Below are 24,364 nucleotides of genomic sequence, written 5' to 3'. Positions count from 1 at the left end.
TCTTCCCCTTCACTGTCACCCCTGCTTGCCACACACACACACACACACACACACACACACAAGCACAGGCTGAGCTGCTGACGCTTTCCGGAATATGCTGTCACACAGACAGGCTTTTGAATATGAATGCAGGAAGTGCTAGTGATTTTTTTCCCTCTGTCCTCATAGCAGGTTGATTTATGGCCTGGATTACTGGAAACAGTAATTCTTCGCTCTTTATGATGTTTTGGGGGTAGGTGCAGTAGCCCGCAGTCAGAGCAGCATGATTTCAACTAGGTTTTTACAAAAAGGTCTCTGCAGAAAGGGTGGCTGTGAATTGGACAGCTTCTGTAAGACAGCAGTTAATAAGACACCAGCACATTAATCATGGGACAGCTACTGGATTTAGCAGGAAAGGCGCTGGCTTCTAAAAACAGCAATTGAGGTGACTACTGTGTTGAAAGATTTGGCTGAATGCACTGTTTTAACCCATGGTTAGCAGTCAAATTGTGTTGGTGGTCCTGTATCTTTTCCTGTTTCTGGAATTTTCAATAAACCTAATATAGTAATTATTCTTTTCTGTTGTTATTTCTTGCTGATATCAATTTCCAGAGCCAGAAATGTGTTGAGGAATTAACTGGTTATGGAGTAATTCTGGAAGATCTTATCAGCAAGTGATTCTGAAGTCATCTGGACAATGTGTGAACTCCCACACTTGATCTGGCAGCCTTGCGGCACTGCAGCTGGGGCAGTGGCAAAATCCAAGACACTGCTCGCAGAACTGATGGTCCCCCCTGACTGCGTGAAGAAGCTTGTCCTGTTCAAAAACTGACATCTAGAAAAAGGTCAGTTCCTGTTTTGTGAACCAATAGAAGTTCATAGTATAATACTTCAGAAATAAAACCAGTGGTTAATTAGATTTGTCTATAAACAGATGGCTGGGTGAATTTTGTAAGAAAGAGAAACACTACCTTCCTAAATCCATGATTAACTTTTGTTTCCACCCATTCATTGCATCTTATCAGTGAAATGCAAAATAAATGAAGCTGCACTTATCTGGCAAGTACAGCATCCAAGAGGCTATGAGAGTGTGGGAAAAACCAACCACACCCCTGTTCTGAAGGAGAGGAGTCCTCATTGTTCAGAAGTGAAGAGACTCAGTGTTCTGGAATTGTGGCCAGTGGAACTAGACCTGCACTGCTGTAATGTTGAGTTCCAAAACACCAGATCTTTCCAAATCTCAGACAAATTACTGTATGACCCTCAGGTGCATCATTTTCCTTGTTGATAAATGGCGTATGAGAATAATACTAACAATAATAATAGTGGATTAAGGGTCATTCTGACAGAAGAGATGCACAAAATATTCTCAAAATATTGCTTCCACATAGTGAAGTCTTAGGGAATAATATGTGGACCTCCCCATTATAGATTATAAGGTCTTAATTTGAAATGATGAAATGGTTATAGATTTAGAGACAAAAGAAAATAAGCACAAAACAGTTTTATGCATTAGTGCAAATTCTTAACAAAGTATGGTTCTAAAAGGACTTACAAAACAATAAATGTTTTAGTTATTTCTCATGTCAGAAAAGATGAGAAGATCCACTCCTTCCCCACTGTAGGCCACAGGTGAGAATCAGACACTTTGATGCCTGGTTGGTGGAGAGAATTCCTGTGTTACTGGAGAGTCACTGGAAATATTCACCACTGATTCCAATTTGGCTCTTGGCCTACCATCCACTCCTTCAAATCTGTGCTAAGAAAAATCATCATTAATATATGTGAAATGATTCACTGACACAACAAAATCTATACTGCGGTAGGAATGAACAGATTTTAGCTACATGCAATAACATAACCAAATCTCAGAATTATAAAATTTGGCAAGAGAAGCCAAGCAAAAGGATGCATATTCTATAATAAAAATAACTCAATAATTTTATAAGGTTCGAGAGCAGCCATAGTGAATCAGAAGGATTAGAAGGAGAGTATTGGAAAGTATTGGAAAGATGAGAGGTGATACGATGGAAAGGGGAAAAGGGAGGGTTCAGAAACAAGAGCTTTCTCAATCAAAATAGCAGGCAAGCTAACTCTGATAATTCCTTGAACAGTATGATTAGGATGGGTTCACGCTCTGCATTCTGTGCATGCCATTGCGTTTTGTACAAAAAGGAAAAAAAAAAAACAACTATTCACTAAGGATCCTGACCTGCTAAGTCAATTTTTATATCTGTATTTGTTATTACTGTGCAATAATTAAATTATTACACTTGGTGACATGGGAATTTCTAAATTAACTACTCTTACATCTAAAAATAATGGAAAATACTAGTAATTTAGTGAGCAAAAAAGTGCATGCTCTAATATTTGACCTCTCATTTTATTAGAAAAATAACAAATAACTTATATTTGTGTGTAAACAGGCACACAAAAGCTCTGGAAAGGTATGTAAAGATACACAGTAGTTCTCCTTTTTGTAGTTTTTTTTTTTTTTTAGTTTAGTTTTTTTCCCTGTGGTCATTAAAAGTTAAATGGAAATTTCCAGAGGTAAATAGTTCATAAGGTTCTACTGCATTCCGTGCTGATTAGTAGGATGAAATCTTGTACCTTCCAACTCTGTCCCTCCTGGAATATGAATTTACCCTCATGCAGTGTTTCCATACTGAATACACCACCTTCCTGCTGGTTACTCAGTAGCCATCTTGATGATCAGATCTACTGTCAAGTATCATGGTGATTATGCCCAAGTAGCCCTTTTTAATGGCCTCGAAGCACAAAAGTGGTGATGTAAAGGAAACACCAAAGAGTTAAAGCAGGAAAAGACAGATTAACTCTGCTACTGTGCATCAAGCTCCTGGCCTATTGTCTTCTAGGTTTCAGTCCTCTGCAGAGGTCAAGGCATCCAGCACAGAGAAGGCAGAACTACTATAGTAACAGAGGCTATCTTCAGATAGTGGAATCTTAGGTGGTCTTTTTCTTTCCAGTATTAGCTGAAGGTTTTGCAAAGATCACAACACTGCCATCTGGTAGACCACCGTCCCCAGCTCCCACGGGAATGCCCAAGTATCTTTCAGGCCTTGACTCAGCAGGCCACTCTCACAGGGGTGTGAGCTGCCTCCCCCTGCAGCAGGAATAAGATTGCAGCCTCCCCTTGTCACCGCATCTCACAGGGGTCCTGTCTGTTGATGTCCCTGTGCTCATGTCTCTCCTTGATGTCCTTGCTTCCTCGAGGCCTTGGGTCCAACATCCTCCTCCCTCCTACTGCCTGCTCTCCTCCTACCCCAAGGAATTTCTTAGCACCCACAATTTCACCCTCAGTGTTGGGAGAGCCTTTTGAAGGTTTGCATGATGCACGGTCGTCCTGCAGGCTCTGTTTCATTAGGGTGGATCCCCAGAGCCTAACTCACCTCAGTTACCAATAAATACATTGAAGGAACAAAGCCAAAAAAGGCATTTGAAAATAACGAATTTTCCATTGAAAGTGAAAACCTGACTTAAGCATGTAAAGCGAAAAAGAAAAAAAAAAGAATTAAACTGTCATTAAACAATAGTAAAATAAATCACTGTTAACATGATATTCTAGAAGAATGTTTATGACATGGAAATTGGTTTGAGTTGTATTATTAAAGGAAGAGATTGACAAAAGAATGTGACAGTGTGAGTCACAATTTGTGGAAAAGGAGATGAGTTTATCTGGGCAGAGGGAGGTCTGGTGATAAATGCCCTCAAAACATTCACAGTAGCAATCTCTGCTCAGTGAGATAATGGCGGCTTTGAAAAAAAAAATTTTTTTAAATTGGCTTATCTTTATTCTCTCAAAGGTGCATTGCTACAGTAATGAAAAAACAATGATGTTATTTTTAATTAAAAACTGCTAAAGCAAACTAGTGTGTTATGTGTGGAAATAGCGTTGAGTGGTAATCCATCTACAAGGGGTGTTTCACTTCCTGAGGTGGCACAGGTGGGCAAGGTGGTTTGGAATTCAGATCCCACTGGGTCCCATCCTCGCGAGTCGGTGCACCTTGAAACAGCACCAGGCACCTTCCAAACACCCTCCTGCCTGCTCCTGCAACCTGACTTGAGGCAGTCCTGGCTCTGAGGGGTTCAGCCTTATCTTGCTTCTCTGGGTGGAATTCAGTGCAGTTTCTGGATGAGGCACAGGACTCAGCGTCCTGGAGGACTTGAAGTGGGCTGAGATCATGAAGACTCAGAGCCCTAACCAGAGCCCCGCTGGTGGGGACGCTGGACTTGCAAGCGGACAGAGGGCAGGTGCAAGCTGTCACACACTCCTTGCTGACCCCCAAATGTGCCAAGGCCAGTTGTCGGTTTCCTGGCGGGAGAGCCCAAAAGGAGGTTAATGCCCAGCAGCCCGGCCTTCTGCCATGCCCCGAGGAAAACAGCCCACAGAGACTGCATGGGCCGGAGTTTCCTGCTGTTTTCATTCGGGGGGGGGGGGCGGGGGCATGCTAAGAGGGACAGCAGCCACCGTCCTCTGGACCACAGGGCTGAGCAAATGCTCCTGTGTGGCTGGCCGTGCTTTTGGCTAAGCGCATCTAGGTCCCCATGGCCGTTTCTTTCTTTACCTTCAAAGGAGTTTTCAGATGTCTTAACAACCAGCCCGACAACCAGACATTGTAAAAGATAGGTTACTTTTGTCCCTTTTAACCAATTATAACTTTAGGTTGCTTAATCTTCCTAAGTAACTTTCTTAGAGTTGGGGAAAAAGGTCACGTCCATTTGATGGGCCTGTTTTATGCCCTTATTTCCTTTCTCTCTGTAAAAGCTCTGTCTTCTGAACAATCTTAGAATTCATTTAATTGTGAGGGGCTTCCCCAAACATGGTCTTTGGCAGTGAGGTACACACATTCTAGGAATCCTCATTAGCTGGGAAAGATGGACCGTATTTGTCCTCCACATTCCTGTGCTCAGGGAGAAAGCTCCTTTTCAGAGAGAGAGAGAGAGAGAGTCAGTCGGTAAAACCAGCAGCCCATGTGCAGGGCCGAGGCTGCTCAGAGGTGGTCTGGCTGCCTGGGAGGAGAGTGGCCAGAGGCTGGAGCTCGGGTGTGGCCAGCATGTTCCCGCCTCCTGGGTGGGACAGAAGGTATCTCAGAATCTTGTTGATTGCTGAGGGACTTCTCACCAACCGGGCAACAGGGCAGAAGATGTGCAGCCAGGCTGAGGAGTCTGAATAAGACATCCATCTCTGAAAGGTGCCCAACAACACCTGCTACTAGAGACCCGGAACAGGATGAGTCTTGAAAAATAAAGCAAGTCTTGCTCTGTCTTTTAACCTGTAAGATGGGAAATCGGCCTCAGAATCAACACCGATTTCCAGCCCTCCTTGGGAGTTCCATTGCAAAACACATTCAATCTGCGCAGTATTTGTCCTTTTCTTCTGGACCAGTTCTGTTCTTGTACCCTTGGAGTGTACTGCAGTGACATGGCTTAGAGGCCACTTGTCTTCTTGTCACATTCTTAACCATGATGTCATCTGGCCACAACAAGGCCTCTGTGTGTGTCAGGCTGGAATGTGGGTGCCTGCAGAGTTGGGAGACACAGAGGCCTTGGAGTCCGAGGGGGAGCGCAGCCTCCCCCCAGCCAGCAGCCACTCAGGCCATGGAGGGAGGACAGGAGCTGAGCAGAGCGAGGGCCAAAGCAGGCCCCGGCAGGAGTTCCTTTGAATGACTTCAGTGCCAAGCATCGACAAAGAGAGCAGCAAAGACAAAACCAGGAACTGTCCCCACCACAGCTACACAGGCCACAATGCCAAACTGAAAAGCGGATCCAACTGGTGTCCCCGACTGCACATTTTCATATAGCCAATTTTAGAAATGTAAAGTGCTTACTCTTAGAACATATCTTAAAGGAATTCATTATATCAACCCACTTATGGAGAAAAATAGGATCATATCAACATATTCTAAAAAATAAATTGAACAAATTTAGTAGGTCTTCCTAATAATACATCCAAACAAGTTGGGGTTAGACGGAAATAAATTTGGAAGAGACAATTTGGAGAAAAAGCAAAAGACATTATTCTAAAGGGTAAAATGCTAAACTCATTTCCATGAAAATTGGGAAAAAGAGAGTGATATTTACTACCATGATTAGTTGATGCTTTTGAAGATAAGAAAAGGAAATAATAATTAAAATACTTGAAGAGAAGACTTACAATGATTATTTTGCTGATGATCTGAATACACATCTATAAAATCCAAGATGCATTAGTCTAAAAAAGTTATTGTAATTAGAGAATTTGGTGAAGTAATTAGATGTGACACATGTAAAAATCAATAGTTTTCTCTCTGCTAATAATAATTAGCTAGAAATGAAAATAAGACAAATTATCCCATTAAACAGTGATAGCAATTAATATAACATATTTATGAATTAATTTAGCTGGAAAGATATTGGAACTTTCTGGTAAAAATGAAGAAATATTAAAGAAAGATATAAAATAAGGTCTCAACAAAATGAAAAAGTTACTATTTTTATATAAAATTAAATATCATTAAAATGTCAGCTGTCCCCAAATTAACATGTAAATTTATGCAATTCAAATTAGAATTCTTTTTTTACCCTTGAAATAATGATCTTTAAGAAGGATGAAATTCTAAATAAGAAGAGTGATGGCAGAGGCTAGCTGGACCAAACATCAAAACAATCCCAGCCGGAGGCCTGGACATGGTGCTGGGCGGGGAGACACAGGCTGTCAGGTGGAACAGTACTGAACTATTGGACCCAGAGCCCAGCCAAGCTGGACAAAGGACTGCCCAAGTCAGTGAGAAAGTCCGATATTCCTTAGGAAAGGCACTTCACCAGGTTCTCTCTCTAAGGTAAAATTAGCTTGGATTCTATCTCACACACCATGCAAAATACTAAATCAGGGATGATTTAAAAGCAAATAGTGAAAAACAAAATTAGAGTGGTAACATGTGAAAACTATTTGAATGAGGTCTTAATCAGCAAGGTAGTAGTAAATCCAGGATCCATAGAAGAAAGGAACATACTTGACTATGTAAAAAATAAAAGGACTTTTTTTGTAATATGGAGACACTACACATAGTCAACTGACAGATGAAACACTGAGAAAACACATTTTATGTCAGGAGGTTAAAAGGTTAAGTTGAAAGGGAAAATAAGAGGACAAAATGTACAGATACATAAAGAGCATTTACAAACTGACAATAACAGTATAAAGAAGCCGAGAGAAGATAAGCAAAGGATACCATAGACAACAGCTGGGCAAATCCACGTAGCCCATAAACACATAAAAAAGTCGCTCAACCTCCGCTGCAGTCAGGGGCACTCAGGGCAATAGATCTCAATATACCTATCACTTTGGGAAATTAGAAAAGCTGGCTGGGATGTGGGAAAACTGTACTGTCGTGGTTTGTAGTGGAAATGTGGATTGTTTTTTCCTTGGAAAGTGATTTGAAACGTCCATTAACATTTGAACTACACACATACATCTCGGACAGAGCACTGGTATCCGTAGGAACCTATTCCACAGAAATAAAACATCAGACTGTGGACTGTGTTATGAGAGCTTTCAGTGAAGCAGCAGTCACTCTTAGGAACGTAAAACTCACTCAGTGGAAGCAGGCACACTTACACAACGGAACAGCACATGTTCACTTAAAATGACAGGATCCTTCTTAATCCCAAATCTTGGAGGAAATGCACTGTGGGTTTTTTTTCTTTTTTTCTGTTGTTGTTGTAGATGAACATATACCTTCATTTAGTTGTTTGTTTGTTTGTTTGTTTGTGTTTTTAATGTGGTGTTGGGGATCGAACTCAGTGCTAGGCAAATGCTCTACCACTGAGCCACAACTCCAACCCTTCGCTGTGTAATATTAAGTGAGAAAATCAAGGCTGGGAGAAGCTTTATAACACAACCTGTCGGAGGAACCTATAGAGGGTCGAATTATGGCCCCCAAAGGGGTGTATTTGACTCTTGACCCCAGGGGCCTCTGAATGTGAACTTCTTTGGAAGTGAAGCCCTTGCAGGTATAAATAAGGTAAGGGTCTCAAGACGAGATTGTGTGGTTTTAAGTTGGTCCCTAATTGCAGACATTGGTGTCTCCAAGAGAAAGGTAGGAAGATTTGCACACAGGGACATGGTGAAGGCCAGAGATGGAGGGATGGCTGCTCCAGCAAGGAGCCCCCAGGGTCTGGCAGCACCATACCTGGGAGGGAGGACAGAGTGGGTTCTTCCTCAGCGCACCACAAGGAACCTAAGAGCCATTGCTAGTTAGATATGCTGTTTCCTGTGTCTGTGTCAGGGGCGTGGGTCAGAGGTGCTGCTGGGGAGAGCACTGGCACCCAGGAGGAGGAAGCTGAGTAGCGCAGGCCACAGGGACCTAGAGTGGACCACAGCCATTTCCTTGGACACAGAGCTCAAAGGGGATGTGGCCATTTCTCTGGAGTCAAGGGTGCAGAGGTTGATACGGTATTCTCTCTACCCTCCTTCTTTAGGTGGTAAATTGGTATCTTTTCTTCCCCAGGTTCCTGGGAACCTCTGGGATTAGAACATGTCAACCATTTTCTTGCAGAGACTGATCAGCGGATCCAGCCACTCAGTTCTTCACCCGAGGGGAATGGAGAGGGAGGGTACAGGGGACCAGCTGCAAACACAGCACTGACCCAGAAGAAATCCTCAAGAATATCCTACCCGTTTTTCCTGCCTCTGGAGATAAGCTCGCCCACCCAGTGCCCTGCGGTTCTCGTCCCCCTGGGAAGCAGCCTGCTGAAGCTGCCTCCACGCCCCTTGGCGGGTCCTGGGATAAAGGGCAGGGTGTTGCTGCCTGGCCTTGGGCAGCTCCCCTTTGTCCTCTCAGCTGGTGCCTCCCTCACCAAACCCAGAGCAATGTGCTTACTGTAGGCTTCAAACCAGGGCTTTCTGAGAGGGGCCCTGCAGGGAGGGCGGTGGGAGAAGATGGAGAATTTAGCAGCAGTTATAGCCCTTGTGAATGTCCATGTTGGCTTCCCTCAGCCTCTGGGGGGCCAGAGGAGGCTGGGACGGAGATGAAGGCCATTTTTTTGGATGTTGCTGCAAGGGAATGGAGGGCCCTCTTGTTTGCACTTGAAGGAAAAGTGACCTTTGGACTTCTGTGTGAGGCCTCTCAGCTCAGGACACTGACTATTATTTCATATTGTAAAATTCTGGGTGGGTTTCAATCAAAAGATGTCTGCAAACAGAATTTGTTCAGAGTTACCTCAGACCTCAAAGCAAAGGTTTAAGAATTCAGAATTCAGTTTGTCACCTCTGAATCCAGGACATATTTTCATTTTGATTTTACTAAATGACTAACTTTTAAGATTCTCTCCTAAACTAATCCTAAGCTGTCTATTGCATAGGGTCTGACCACTTCAGGGTTCTTTGCAGCCTGACAACCAGTCCTTGTAGGGCGGAGGTGTCCCAGTGTTTACAGAGGGAGGAACCCTCCTCTTAGAAATCGCTTTTGTTTCACAATTTTTTTTGTCTCACAAAGTGAAAAAAAAAATCCCTTTTCAGGTTCAAACAAATTTCAAATTACCACATGATGACACTTATTCTTCAAGTGCTTTTTAAATTTGTTCTGATTAGTTATACATGACAGTAGAATGCACTTTGACACATCATACATAAATGGAGTATAGCTTCTCATTCTTTTGGTTGTACGTGATGTAGAATCACACCAGTCATGTAGTCATATATGCATACAGGCTAATAACATCTGATTCATTCTCCTGCTCTTCCTACCTCAGACCCCCTCCCCTTTACCTAATCCAAAGTAACTCTAATCTTCCCTAGCACCCCAACCCACTGTTGTGAATTAGCATCTGCATATCATAGAAAACATTTCACATATTTTTGGGGGGATTGGCTTATTTCACTTAGCATGATGTTCTCCATCAACGTCCATTTAAAAGGACAATATAAAAAATCTACCAAATTTGGCAATACTTACAACAAATGTATATTTTGGCATCTTATTATTAGGCTTTCTAGGGTATGTCGCTATGTAGCTTCCAACCAAGATCAGGTAATAGGTAATAGGGCCTGGCTTTAGCCACTCATCCAAAACAACCAGTGGGACCAGAAAAATAGGTAAGAACCATTTTCAAAACACCAGATGGAAGGCATCCAAAGCCAGGGGTCCCAGGAAGTGGAAGCAAATAAGATGAGCCCTGATTTACCTTCCAAAGACACCATGAAGAGAATAAGCAGCCAAGCCACACACTGGGGAATGACTCACAGGGCTTGGGTATGACAAAAGGTTCTTACCTAGAAGATATTAAGAACTATCAAAACTCAACAAACAACCTCATCTTAAAAACGGGCAAAAGATTTCAGTAGGTGCTTCATTAAAGAAAGCCTAGATATGGCAAGAAGATGAAAAGATGTCCAACATTATTAGTGGCTACAGAAAAGCAAATTACGATCACAACGCCCCGTACAGTTCCACTCTGCACCTAGTGGAGAGGACTCCCATCTGAAAGGTCAACATGACCAAGTGCAGCTGAAAACCTGGAGCCCTCCGCCTGGAAGGAGGCCAGCCAGAGCGCCTGCTTCAGAAACAATCCTGTGCTTTCTTAAAAAGCTAAACAAACATGCATGTACCATATGACCCAGCCCTTTCACTCCCAGGCATTTACCTGAAGGAAATAACATTTTGATAATGTACCTTATACTTCAAAAAGCTGAATTAAGGAGTCTGAATATTTTCAACATAAAGAACTGATGAATGTTTGAGAGGTAGATAAATTAACTCTGATTTAAAAATCACATGGTACCCCATAAACATGTACAAGTTTTATGTCATTATGTATTGATCAAAATATAACAACAACAACCTTTTTTTGATGCAGGATCTTGCTATGTTGCCAGGCTGGCCTTGAACTTGAGATTCTCCTGCCTCAGCCTCCTGTGTAACTGGGATTACAGGAGAGAGACACCACACCCAACTTATAAATAAATAAATAAGAAATGTTTAATGCACACAAAGACTTGCACACAAATGTTCACAGACTTTTTACAATGTATTACCAAGCTATAAAGCAGGAACCAAGTTGTGGAACATGTTCACAGTGGAATTCTGTTCAGCAATAAGAAGGAATGAATTCTTGCTACATGCAGCAACATGAATAGATTTCAAAATAACTATGAACAAAATAAGGCAACCAAGAATGTATGATTCAGTTTCCATCATGTTCTAGAAAATGCAAACTAATCTATTGTGAAAGAAAGCATTTCAGTTGCCTGCAGACAGGAGGGGTCAGAGGAAGAGATTCTAAATGGACACGAGGCATCACTGATGTGTGGACAGGCAAAATGTGGCTGACCTGTGCAGGGGATTGTCGTTCTGCCCTGAAAAGGAAGGCTACTGTGACCCATGCTGCAGCCCAGGTGAACGTGCAGGTGTGCCCAGCAGGGAAGGCTGTCCCGAGAAGACAGACATCACATGTGGCCATTCAGGCTCCTGTAGTAAAATGCCTTTGACAGTGTGATTCATAAGTAACAAAAATTTGTTGCTCACTGTGCTGGAGGTTGGGAATTCCAGATCAAGGTGCCAGCAGATTGGGGGGCAGATGTCATGTGACTTGTCCCTTGCCTCAAAGATGACGTCTTCTTATGGGTCCTCACATGGAGGGAGGGACTCTTTGATCAGGGCATTCATGAGGGTGCTGAGCTAATCATCCTTGTGAGCTAATCATTCCCCAAAGCTCCATTCTTGAATACTGCATATGGGGCATCAGGTAGAGTCAAAGTAGATTCCTCAGGGGACCCAAACCGACAAACCATAGCAATGTGACTCTGTATCTGTGAAGGACACAGAGACTCAGACTCACAGAGACAAGGTGGAATGTGGTTATTGGGGTGACAGAGAATTTGGGTTTAATAGAAGTTTCAGATTGGGCAGATAAAAAACTCGTGTGGCTGGATGGTAGTGATGGTTTGATAATAATGTGAATACGCTTGATATCTCTGAACTGAATGCCTAAAAATGGACAAGAGGGTAAATTTTTATTTCATGTACTCATCTTGATGGGGATGGCTTCATGGGGATATACGTGAGTCAAAGCTTATCAAATTTTTAAGTGTAGGGCTTATGGCTGATCAATCATATCTTAACAAAGCTGCTTGAAAGTAACAAATGTCTTTGCAAAGGGGCACTGCCTATCTGAGCAGGAGAGCCTTTATTAAACCTAGTGTGTTTATGGACATGAATTCCTTCACCTTCTGCTAATTGGTCTTAGATCAATAACTGGGGACTCTGCTTTAATCCATAAGAAAGTAATTTGGGAAGAAAACCTGAGCTTGCAGTGGGAAGACTCAGAGGGAAGACTCCTTGTTCGTTTCATCAACTCATCTCTGTTGTGTAGTTGGCAAGTTTTAATGAGATAGCTCAGGCTGAATGCCACTTACCTGAAATGCCTGTTTCAGATTTCAGATATTTTCAGATTTTGGAATATTTGCATACACATAATGAGATATCTTGGACACAGGAACTTAGTCTAACCATGAAAACTGTTCATGTTTCATTTATATGTATGTTATCCATTCAGTCTCAAAATAATTTTATATAGTATTTTTAGTGTGCTTGCATTTGGACAGTGACCTGTCACATGAATTTTGTGGGAGTTTTCTACTTGTGGCGCTCTCAGATTTTTGGAGCATTGTGGGTGGCAGATTTTCAGATTAGGAGTGCTTAACCTGTGAAAACTGAAGTGCCCACGTGTACCTGGCCACAGTGCCTTGTGGGTAAACTGTGTGCTTCTCTCCCTAGTAACACGACAGGGTTTTGGATGCAGCCCTTCAGTCTTGAATGGATGTGTTCTCCTGTGCACTTATGGAGATTCTGCTAACTTCTAGAGCCTCAGTTTTTGTTTTTGTCTGTACAACCACCGTAATAGTAACAGTGGTTGTTTTGAGAATGAAATGAAACAATATGTGCCAATCACCTAGTACAGAGACTGGCACACCGTGAGTACTGGAGGTCTGTGGTTGTTTTATTGTTTGTGGGTGAACTCTACATTACCCAGTTTGGTTTTCAACATAATTTCCCAAATAAACTATTAGCAGTTGAAAGAATGAGGCCAGTAACAATCCATTTTTCTCAATGTTACACATTAAAAAAAGTCAAGTCTACAAAAGAGATCAGGCCAAGGTAGCTAACTAATAAAAATGCTCCATTTACTCGAATTCCATCAGAAGTAAGGGAAAACCTGAAAACAGGTGGGTGAATGTTGCACGTTTGATGTTTAATGAATAAAAAAGTTTTTAATAGAGGACTGATCCTACATCACTTGAAAAATTGCAACTCATTTTGTAAAGGATTTGTAAAAGTAGAAACAGTTATTTAATGCTTTACATTTTTCTGATGCTTTGTTTGCCATAGTTTCTGTAATTCTGATAAAAGTTCTTTTAAAAACTCATTAGAATGTCTTTTTAACAGAGTGGGAGTTGCAACTGCTGTAATAATTTTTGCTACTTTCATATTTAAAAATAATATGCCCTCTAAACATTTACATTCAAGATTTGTTTTCCCTCAGATGTGTAAATAACACATAGTAATTTGCATCTCATGCATAAATCTCAGCCTGCTGAATACAAATATTCAAAAAGTTCCTTGTTGTGTTCTCTGCTTTCCATGTTTTTGGTAGTCTAGTTGACTGATATTTCCAGGGAGATGAAGAGGGGAAGGGAGTTGATGATTATAACAATAATCTCTTATTATTGCTTCCTTGTAATCAGTGGTAGGGATTGAGAGTAGAATAACTAGCTCAGGCTTTTACAAGGCTAATAAAAATATTTCAGACTATAGTATTTTCCCAGATGAATGTACTAAATGTGCCTTTTGCCTGTGACATGTGTAGACGTTGCCTGAAGGGGGACTTATCCAGAAATCAGTGGCCCCTCGTGTTCCTTGCAAAACAGTACCAATGCCACTACCGGGGGGCCCAGATCGGAGGCATTCCTGCAGCCACAGTGAGCCCTAGTGGGCTGAGCAAGCCTCAGGGAGGGTGGCCAGGACTGTGTCATTGGGGCTTCAAGTCCCTGGGACATTAAGTTACAAGCCGCTGTCCTCGTTGCTGCATTGACCATGTTGTCTGACTAAACTCTGAGGCTTGTTTTATGCTCTGAATTTCCTGCACCACTGGTTCCTTGCCTACTGATCATTTGCTGGGTCTCAGCCTGGTAAAAAGACATCTCGGGAGAGCCTCACCTCCACTATAAAATGTGACTGAAGCATTTCATTGAGGCGCCTGCCCTTGGTACAGCTAACTGTTTTCAGCAAATGTCTGGTAATGCTTTGAATAAAAGATGCAGCGTGAAAATAAATTGCAATGTTCTCTACTTGTGGCACCATTTATGTGCACCCTCATTCTACCACGAGGGATTTGTCTTGTTTACCTGTTAGTGTTTTCTTTCTGTAAAATGTGCAAAATCTGGTTTTCTACAATTATTTATGTATCCCATCTTTTTTTTTTCCTGCCCTCTCTCTGTAAATGACTTAATAGGTATCCTCTGAGCACCTGCTCTGCCTAGAGTGTGTGATCAGGGAGGCAGCACACGTGGGATCCAGTTCCTGGGGGATGCAGGCTTTTGGGAGAGTGCACACACATGTGCAACCAGTTTGATGGTAATACCAGGCAGAATGCACCAGGATCAGATGGAATGGTGAGAGAATATTAGGGGGTATTATACTAATCACCGAATGATACAGGTATCTCTGAGCGATTACCAAGAGCAGGAACCGTGGTTTACATATGCTATCGTGGCAGACCCGCATGGCCTGTAGGAAGCAGGCGTTGCTGCTGCCACCCCACTGGAAAGAAGGCTCTGTTAGTCAGATTTCCATCTCTGTGACAACGTGCCCAAGATGCTCAACTTGTAAAAGGGGGGTCACACTTTGGGGGTCTGTCCAGGGTCCTTTGGGCCTGTTACTTTGGGCTGCATACATCAATCAGGTGGAGAGCCTGGAGGAGGAGGCCATTCTCCTTACGGCCAGAAGTGGAAAGAGGGAGACAGGAGGGGGCCAGGGTCCCATGACCTGCTCCCCCCCTTAGGCCCCACCTCCTAAGGGTCCCGCGACCTCCCAGTGGTGCCACAGGCCGAGGACCAAGCTTTTATTTCATGGGTTTTGGGGACATTTAAGATCCAACCTACAGCTGGGGTCTTCATGGAAGAGGGTGGGAGTGAGTAGAATTTTGGAGAAGCAGAACTCGAGGAACCAGGAGCAGGAGGAAGCATTTCCAGGGGGGAGGGTAAAGGACAGCAGCAGAGAGGCCACTGGGACAGATCTGAGGAAGACAGGGCAGCTGGCCCTGAAGGACAGGAGTGATGGGAGATCAGCTTAGCTAGGTGGGGGCCGGGAGGGTGAAGGAAGGCCTCCTGGAGCAGGCTTAGGACCTGGACCTCACCTGGGAGGCACTGGGATGGGCAGTGGCCACCCAGAAGGTCACGTGCTGCCATCATAGGGTTCGATGGTTCAGCTGCTGAACTGAAACTCGTCTTCATCATGGACTTAATGTTTATTAGGGTCCCATCAATTCCAGGCCTCCACAAAGGTAGCGAGTGCACCAACATTTCCTCCAGCTGGGAGGTCCTGCCCATGACCCAATTTAACCCAGAGATCCTATCCCGATGGCCACTCCACCCCTTCACACACCCACCTTGCAATCACCCGGGGATTCACATCTTTGCAGAAAGGCACCTGAGTAGCCAAGTTTGTAGCCTCAGCCGCCGCCCTAACCTTGGATCAAAGCTGTGGATCTTCTCTCCCAGGTATCTAGAATGTGGAGATTCAGACTCGGTGTCTACAGTGTTGAAATATTTTTCCTTAAACTGAGATTTTATTGATCCTCAAGAAAGGAGGGAGGGAAAGGAGAGAAATCATGTACATTACTCCTTATAAACTTCCTACTTTTATAGGTAAAAAAATTGGAGTATTGGCATTTGGTATCATTTATATTGACATATGTACAAATGCATGAGTGTGTTTGTGGGGTGTTTATGTGTGTACACATACATGCGTTCACACACAACACAGAGAGAGAAAAAGACAGAGACAGAGACAATTAACCTGCCCTAGGTCCTGAGAAATATTCCAGATCATTTGTGATCTACTTCTCTTCTATTTGAAGCCACCTTGAAGTAATTTCTCATGTGGAGCAACCAGAATGTCCTTGGAGACAGTTGGAGTCTTTCATGAGGAAAAGTTTGCTCTGGAGAGGAGAAAGCAAGATGGCGACCCTCTACCATCTGCTGGATCTTCAAGGTGAGTCAGCAGACCTGAGCTGGTTGTCACTGGGTGGGAGAAGCTGGGCTCATCTCCTGCTGGGGCCCTGGTTGTCTTCCTGTTTTGCCCTTCCCCTTTTCCTCAGGGTTGAGGGGAAATGAGCCTCATTTTGAGTTCAAGAGCCTTCCCCCTGGCTTCCACCGTGTCTCACTCCAGAGCCTCTCAGCCACGCAGCTGCCTCAGTGCCACGCCTTGCGGTGGTGCTTTGAGAGTCAGCTTCCCAGCCAGAGCCCTGGCCCCAGGGCCTCGCCTTTCTTCTTTCCTTCTCAACCCATCTGGTATTTCTGTCTGCTATCTCAGAGTCACGTCCTGTGGATAGTTTAACAATCTAGTTGGTATCTTGGATGATATACTTATGAATTTTTTACTTAAGAGATGCCCATGAAGGACTCTTGATGGCCACTCCAGTGGGCCACAGCCTTAGTCCCAGGTGAGCAGAAAGAACGTTCTGGTGGTGCAGATCTCTTTACTATTCTACCTCAGGTGAGCCTCTGCCTTTTCCTACCCCTGCAACCTACGGATACCTGCTGATGACTGTGTGAGTTAGCAGAATGCCAACATCAAGGCCCCACTGCCCACACAGTTCATTTGCTGCACCCAATCTCCGTCCCTTGTCTTTATAGTGTGACAATTCTGTACCTCTCATACCATGACAGGAGTTGTAAAGGGCATGGATATTTAGTATTTTTTCTTTTTTAGGGTGGGCAAAAGGAAGCTTCACTAATTTGAAGAAATATTAAAAATCGTTACATTCAGGCAAGGGTAATGTAGAGAACCAGTGTAAATCATCGTCATGGGAGTTTTGTAACCAATGCTCTGCTCTCCTATGAGAAGAGTGGAAGGGACTGTGGGGTCAAGAAGTCAAGTGTGAATGTCAAACTTCAGGAGGAGGTGGATGGCAGATGACAGCCCAGGAGGAGGACATACTCCTCGCGGTCTGGTTGAGGTGTGACCCAATCTGGAGTTGCATTTGCCTAGATTCAAGGGCTTAGGAATGATGTGGAAGGACCTGTTGCTGAGCCTGTGGAGCTTGCCCCTGGACAATGGGAGAAGGATGGGACTGGGGTGGTGCAGAGGGGGTCGGCTGTCTCTGCCACATTCACAGAGGGGCCTACGCTCTCCTGCCACTTGCACAGGGGGTCTACCCTCTCCCGCCAGGTTCACAGAGGGGTCTCCCATGTTCTGCCAGGTTCACAAAGGGGGTGTCCCTTCGCCTGCTGTGTTTTTGTGGTTTTGAAGGGGAGGAATACGAAGTATGAATTGTTAATTTGAATTATGAATATGAATTTATATTTTAAGGCACACACACTGAAAAAATACTATAAAAGCTGGTAAGACTAAATGTGATATTTATTTATTACAATGATGGGAACTTGGTGATTTTTATTATTTGTTTAATTGTCAAAACCTTTATGACCATCTCTTGCCACGTTCACAGAGGTGGTCTTCCATGTCCTGCTGCATTCACAGAGGGGTCTCCCATCTCCTTGATCAAAGGCTCTGGTGCCACAGAGGACTCTCCTTTGTGCAATCTGGGGTCGGTCATACTCACGAGGAAGGAGACAAGCTAGGAGTGAAACAGGTTAAGGTTTTGTCCGTTTGAAAGATCCCAACTCAGTGCTCTCCGTCAGGAACGGCTATCAATACTGACACTTGTGTTTAGAAAGGGCTCTGTGCTCATGGGAGGGGATGGAGTTGGCTGCCTGATAAGTGCAAACGCTGCTTCTCCGGGGCATTGTGCCCCGGGGGCATCTCTCTGAGACAACACTCCAATTAGCAGGAATCACTGCTCTTAGGCTGGTCCCATACAGTTTTCAGGCAAATAGCCAAGGATTAATTAACTGGCCTGCATAGGTTTGTTACACAAACCAAACTTATCTGCTCTCTGGCTCCTGTCCTCACTCGGCACAGCACAGCGCAGCCCTCATCAGACTGCTGTTTGCAGCTCTGATGCTCCTCAGCCCAGCTCATTAGAGAGCAGGTCCCCAGCACTCCAGCCCTCTCTGCTTCCTGGCAGATCCCGCAGTGAGGGCATTTTGAGGCCTAAGATGCTTCTCTGGTCTGCATTTCTTCTCCATGTCCATGGGTGGCCCAAACATTACCTACCCCCATGAGTGCCTAGAGTTTCTCCATCCCCACCTGAAGGGGGTTGGGTCCCTGCTGTCTCTGTGTCCCAATCCCTGGGGATGAGCTGCTTCTCTTCCTCGTCTTGCTGCATGGACCTAAGCCCAGCACACTCTGGCTCAGCGCTGGGTGGCCCCCGGTCTCACCTCACCTCATCAGAACTGGGCCTCCCTGGGGCCTCTCTCGTGGCCTCCTGTTGGGTGTTGACATGGGTCTGCTGCATCTGAGTTTGAGCAGGTCTTTTGGTCACTCTGTCTGTGTCCTGTGCAGTGGTCACCATTGTCCTTACCCTCATGCTCAACACAGCACCTGGTTGGACCCTGTGCTCCATCGCCTTAGGAAGCAATGTGACAAATCCTCCTCATGCTGACGGTCACCACTGAGTGATCCGAGATGGCCAGCTGGCAATGTAGGGAGGAAGGAGGGACGTCATTCTTACAGGAGAACCTGGTCTTTAGTCTCTGAACCTGGGACATTACCAGGGCTGATGACTTTTACTGCAGTTAGGGTCATGATACTTTTTGGTTTTACGTTTTTTTGCTCAGACAAAAAGTAATGCCTAAGAAGAGGGAAGATAAATGCATATTATCATTTTCATTGGTTTCTCTATTACCTACAGCTTTTTTAAAAAAAAAATATAAAGTACAGCTAGCAGTGTAACTAGAAGGGGGAAATAGTCATATTTTAGAGGGAATATTCATTTTTTTCCAAGGGATTTTGATGCTTAATAATTATTGGTTGGAAGATACTTCTTGGGGCAAATATCCTTCTCTCTGAGTTGAGTGTGTTGTGATGAATGCTCCCATTCTCCAGGGTTCCTGAGTTTTCTTCATGTAACTCGTGTGACTCTGCGGTGGGAGAGCAGCTTATCTGCTCAGGAACAAGATGCAGTCTTTCATTTCTTTGGTAAGCACTCGATGAATAAAAGCATTCCCAGCTTCAGGAGAAGGTCCATCCTCCAGCTTACCGCCAGGGCCTTCCTGAGGACAAACGGCACTGGACTGATTTGTGTGACAAATTCCAGTTGTGAGCTCGTAGACGGTCTTTGGAGAGTTAACTTATGCATGTATTTATTAAAATGATTCTTTGGAGATGCCTCTGCCTGCCTTGAGGTCTCTTTTCCAGTCGGCTGCCACCCACACTGCCTCTGACACTGCTGCTGCCACCCCGAGGTCACCTGGAGGTCTTCTTTCTGGGTGCTGCTGCCACCGCAGACACTGTTGCCCTCTATGAATGCCACTGCTGTCCCCCCTTAGATCGCCTGAGTGACACTGCCCCCACAGCCACTGTGACTACCACTGCAGACACTGTTACAGCACTGCTGCTGCTGACCTGCCACCTGCTGCCACCAACCACTGCCACCACAGCTGCTACCACTGCCCGGAGGACTGCTCTGGGGGAGACTCCTGGTTTGGTTGCACATGGCTATACCCGTCTTGGGGTGCCGACCAGGGACTGGGGGCAGGGTGCCAGCAGGTTTACCACCACTAAAGCATCTGTCTGGGGACTCTGCCAGGTCCGGCTGGTCTAGTGCCGGTGCCTGTGGGTTTGGAGGCCCCTGGGGTCTCCCTGCTGGGAATGCTGGTGGCCTCTCTCTTGCTGCTGCGTCTCAGGGTTGCTCCTTGCAGGAGTGTACCCCTGGTGGTCTCTGCAAATAGGAGTAGCACTGAGACCTTGGAACTGCCACATGGCCCAGTCTGAGGTATCTGAAGCCCAGATCCGTGGGATAGTGACTGGGTCTTCAAGGGCTCAAGTGGGCCTGGTGATCCCATGAGATGTCAGAGTCAGGGCTGAGAAACTTTGAACTCTGACAGAGACAGACTTTCCATGGAGATTTATTTTATTTTTCTATTCACTAACACCTCTACAGTATTTGGGTCAGGGTGTTTTTTTATGCATCAGTGTATGGAGGACAATCATATATGAATGGTTTTTTTTTGCATTTTTGTTTTTGTATTTTTCTATGTATATTTTTCTATCTTTAATTTTTTCTCTTCATATTCTTCCTATCACTGGTCTGTTTCTTGGATTCTCTTTCCAAATTTTCTCCAACCAACAGCCAATCTCTGTTGGCTCCTCTTCCTGTGAATCTTCGCTTGTAGCTTCTCTCTTTCTTCCTTGCAAACATCGTGTACTACACTACTTCTGTTTTCTTGCCCACCATTTGAAATTGTAAATCATTGTAGCAAACTTTCTGTTTATACCATAGATAGTTATTGAACTCATCATTTTGGTTTAATGCAAAAAAGCAGAAGATGCTTTAGTGGGAGCTAATAGGTTTAAGGCTATATATTGTGTCTGGGTGCTGTTGATATTGGTCTCACCAGTAAAGGTGAAGCACTGGAAACCTTCAGGGATACTATAGGTCCACAGAAAAGATGGTCAACTGTACTTATTTATAATTCTATAAATCCAAGAATTATAGGATAACATAAAAGACAAAATGTAAAAATTATTGGAATAGATGAAGGAGCAGAGATACAAACCAAAGGAATGTATGATCTTTTCTAAAAGTATGGATCTAAAGCAGAATTTATTCTGCCTTAGATCCATACTTTTAGATGGGAAAATGCACCAACAGCATGAAAAAACAAGGGAATAAAGCGCCCCAAACAAACCAAGATGCTCCAACGACAGAAGCCATTGATAGCACAGTAGAAGGAATGTCCAAGTTCAGGATGTTCATAGTTAAACTGATATGTGAAGTAAAGGATAGTATAAGGAGTGAAAGCAAAGAAAAAATATAGGAAGTGAAAGATCAATTCAATAAAGAGTTAGACATTGTGAAAAAACAATAAGCAGAAATCCTTGAAGTGAAGAAGTCAGTAAACCAATTATAAACTCAGTAGCAAACATCACCAATAGACTAGACTAGACTAGACGACTTGAAAGACAGAACCTCAGAAAATGAAGACAAAATATATAACCTTGAAAGTAGAGTTGACCATGCAGAAAAGATGGTCAACTCTACTTATTTATAATTCTATAAACCCAAGTATTATAGGATAACATAAAAGACAAAATTTTAAGAGTTATTGGAATAGATGAAGGAGCAGAGATACAAACCAAAGGAATGTATGATCTTTTCAATGATATAATAGCAGAAAATTTCCCAAACATAAAGATTGAAAAGGAAAATCAAATACAAGACCTCAAATATTCAAAATTAGAGCAGATCCACATCAAGACACATTATAACAAGAATAATTAACACAGAGAATAAAGTTAAAATCTTAAAGGCTGTGAGAGAAAAAATTCAAATTACGTAGAGGCAGAAACCAGTTTGGATCTCAATGAATTTCTCAGTCCAGACCCTCAAAGCTAGGAGGTCCTGGAATAATATATTTCAAGTTCTGAAAGAAAACAGGTGCCAACCAAGAATTTTATATCCAGGAAAATTTTGTTTCAGATTTGAAGATGAAATTAAAACCTTCCATGGTAAACAAAAATTAAAAGAATTCACAACTAGAAACCCTACACTAAAGAGAATTCTCAACAAAATAGTCCATGAGGGTGAAGTGAAAAAAAAAGTGAAAACCAGCAAAGGGAGAATCTCCACTAAAGGGACATTAACCAAATGAGAAACTAAGACAAATACAGAAATAAATTAAAAAACAGAAATAAATCAAAATGACAGGGAATACAAATCTATCTCAATAATGACGTTGAATGTTAATAGCCTAAACTCATCAATCAAAAGACAAAGGCTGGCAGATTAGATTAAAAAGCAAGACCCAACTATATGCTGTCTTCCAGAGACTCAGCTCATGGGCAAAGACATCCACAGCCAAAGGTGGAAGGCTGGGAAAAACTTATCACTCATAAGGATTGCATAAACAAGCACGGGTGTCCATCCTCATCTCAGATAAAGTAGACTTCAAACCAAAGTTAATCAGAAGAGACAAAGAAGGACGTTTCATATTTCTTATTGGAAGTATATAGAAAGCAGAACATAACAATTATAAATATTTATGCCCCCCAAAATGGAGCATCTACATACATCTAACAAACACTTTTCAATTTCAAGAATCAAATAGACCACAACACAATAATATTGGATGACTTTTAACATACCTCTCTCACTATTGGACAGATATTTTAAACAAGAACTAAATAAAGAAATTATAGAACTAAACAATACAATCAATAATTTAGACTTAACAGACATATATAGAATATTTCATATATCAGCAAATGAATATACTTTCTTCTCAGCAGCACATGGATCCTTCTCTAAAATAGACCATATCTTATGACACAAAGCAACTTATTAGTAAATCCAAAAAACAGAGATAATACCCTGCATTCTATCAGACCACAATAGAATGAAATTAGAAATTAATGATAAAGTAAACAATAGAAGCTACTCTAACAAATGGAGACTAAATAATACTCTTATTGAATGATGAATCAATAGTAGAAGAAATCAAAAATGAAATAAAAAAATTCTTAGAGGTAAATGAGAACACTGATACAACATATCATAATCTCTGGAACACTATGAAGGCAGTACTATATATTCCTTTAGTTCAGGGGAAAGTTTCTTGCACTAAGCACATTCATAAAAAGAATAAAAAGTCAACAAATAAAAGACCTAACATTACATCTCAAAACCCTAAAAAAATAAGAACAAGTCAACTCCAAAAGCAGTAGAAGAGAGGAAATAATTAAAATCAGAGCTGAGATCAATGAAATTGAAACAAATGAAATAAATGAAAAAATTGACAAAATTAAAAATTGGTGTTTTGAAAAAATGTATAAAATATATAACCCCTGGCCATGCTAATGAAGAGAAAAAGAGAAAACTCAAATTATTAAAATACAAGAGGAAAAAGGAAATATCACAACAGACATGTCTGAAGTACAGAAGATAATTAGAAATTATTTTGAAAACTTATACTCCAATAAAATAGAAAATAAAGAAGACATCAACAAATTTCTAGAGACATATGACATATCCAAACTGAGTGAGGAGGTCATGCAGGATTTAAATAGATCAATTGCAAGAAATGAATACAAAACACCATCAAAAGCCTATCAACCAAGAAAAGCCCAGGACCCTACGGATTCTCAGTCGAGTTCTATAAGATTTTCAAAGAATTAACACCAATACTCCCCAAAGTATTCCATGAAATAGTAAAGGAGGGAACCCTTCTAAACTTTATGGGTGTTGATTTTATATCCTGAGGCTAATAACACCCCATACCAAAACCAGACAAAGAAATATCAAAGAAAGAAAACTTCAGACCAATATCCCCGATGAACATAGATGCAAAAATTCTCAATAAATTTCTGGCACCTCACATACAACAACAAAAATATATAATATAATATAATATAATATAATATAATATAATATAATATAATTAATATAAAAAGATAGTGCATCATGATCAAATGGGGTTCATCCCAGGGATGCAGGGTTGGTTCAATAAATGCAGAAATACAAAAATCAATAAATGTAATTCATCATATTAATAGACTTAAAAAGAAGAATCATATGATCATCTTAATAGATGCAGAAAAATCATTTGACAAAATACAGCACATGTTCAAAACACTAGAAAACTAGGGATAGTAGGAACGTACTTCAACATTGTAAAAGCTACATATGTTAAACCCAAGGTCAGCATCATCTAAATGGAGAAAAATTGAAAGCATTCCTCCCCAAAACTGGAACAAGGCAAGGATGTCCTCTTTCACCACTTCTATTGAACATCATCCTTGAAAGTCTAGCCAGAGCAATTAGACAGAATAAAGAAATTAAAATAGCTAAAGAAGAAGCCAAAATATCACTATTTGCTGATGACATAATTCTATATCTAGAAGATCCAAAAAATTCCACCAGAAAACTTTTAGAACTAATAAATGAATTCAGCAAAGTAGCAGGATATAAAATTGCTGCAGTCTGGCTGGGCACAAAATCACGAGCCACTCACAGCCTTGTAGATTCAAACAGCAATTCTTTA

The 24,364-nt window shown here is 42.4% G+C and overlaps 1 long non-coding RNA gene across 5 annotated transcripts in view; it reads left to right on the top strand.

Annotated features, from left to right (window-relative positions):
* The window catches only part of LOC124095962 (uncharacterized), a 134,942-nt gene that overhangs the window by 41,496 nt on the left and 69,082 nt on the right, over positions 1-24,364 (top strand). For 4 of the 5 annotated variants that reach the window (XR_006852734.2, XR_009227228.1, XR_009227227.1 and 1 more), the window contains 2 exons: positions 592-824; positions 16,117-16,250. This is a non-coding gene — a long non-coding RNA (uncharacterized LOC124095962). Of the gene's footprint in view, positions 1-38; positions 425-591; positions 825-16,116; positions 16,251-24,364 lie in introns of those variants that run through there. The other variant, XR_009227226.1, reaches the window with a different exon arrangement.

This window comes from Marmota monax, unplaced genomic scaffold (genome assembly GCF_021218885.2).
Source record: "Marmota monax isolate L192 unplaced genomic scaffold, Marmota_monax_Labrador192_F-V1.1 WCK01_AAM20220418_F8-fsc00083, whole genome shotgun sequence".
Classification (NCBI taxonomy): domain Eukaryota; kingdom Metazoa; phylum Chordata; class Mammalia; order Rodentia; family Sciuridae; genus Marmota; species Marmota monax.
This window is presented reverse-complemented; position numbering and strand designations above follow the sequence as displayed.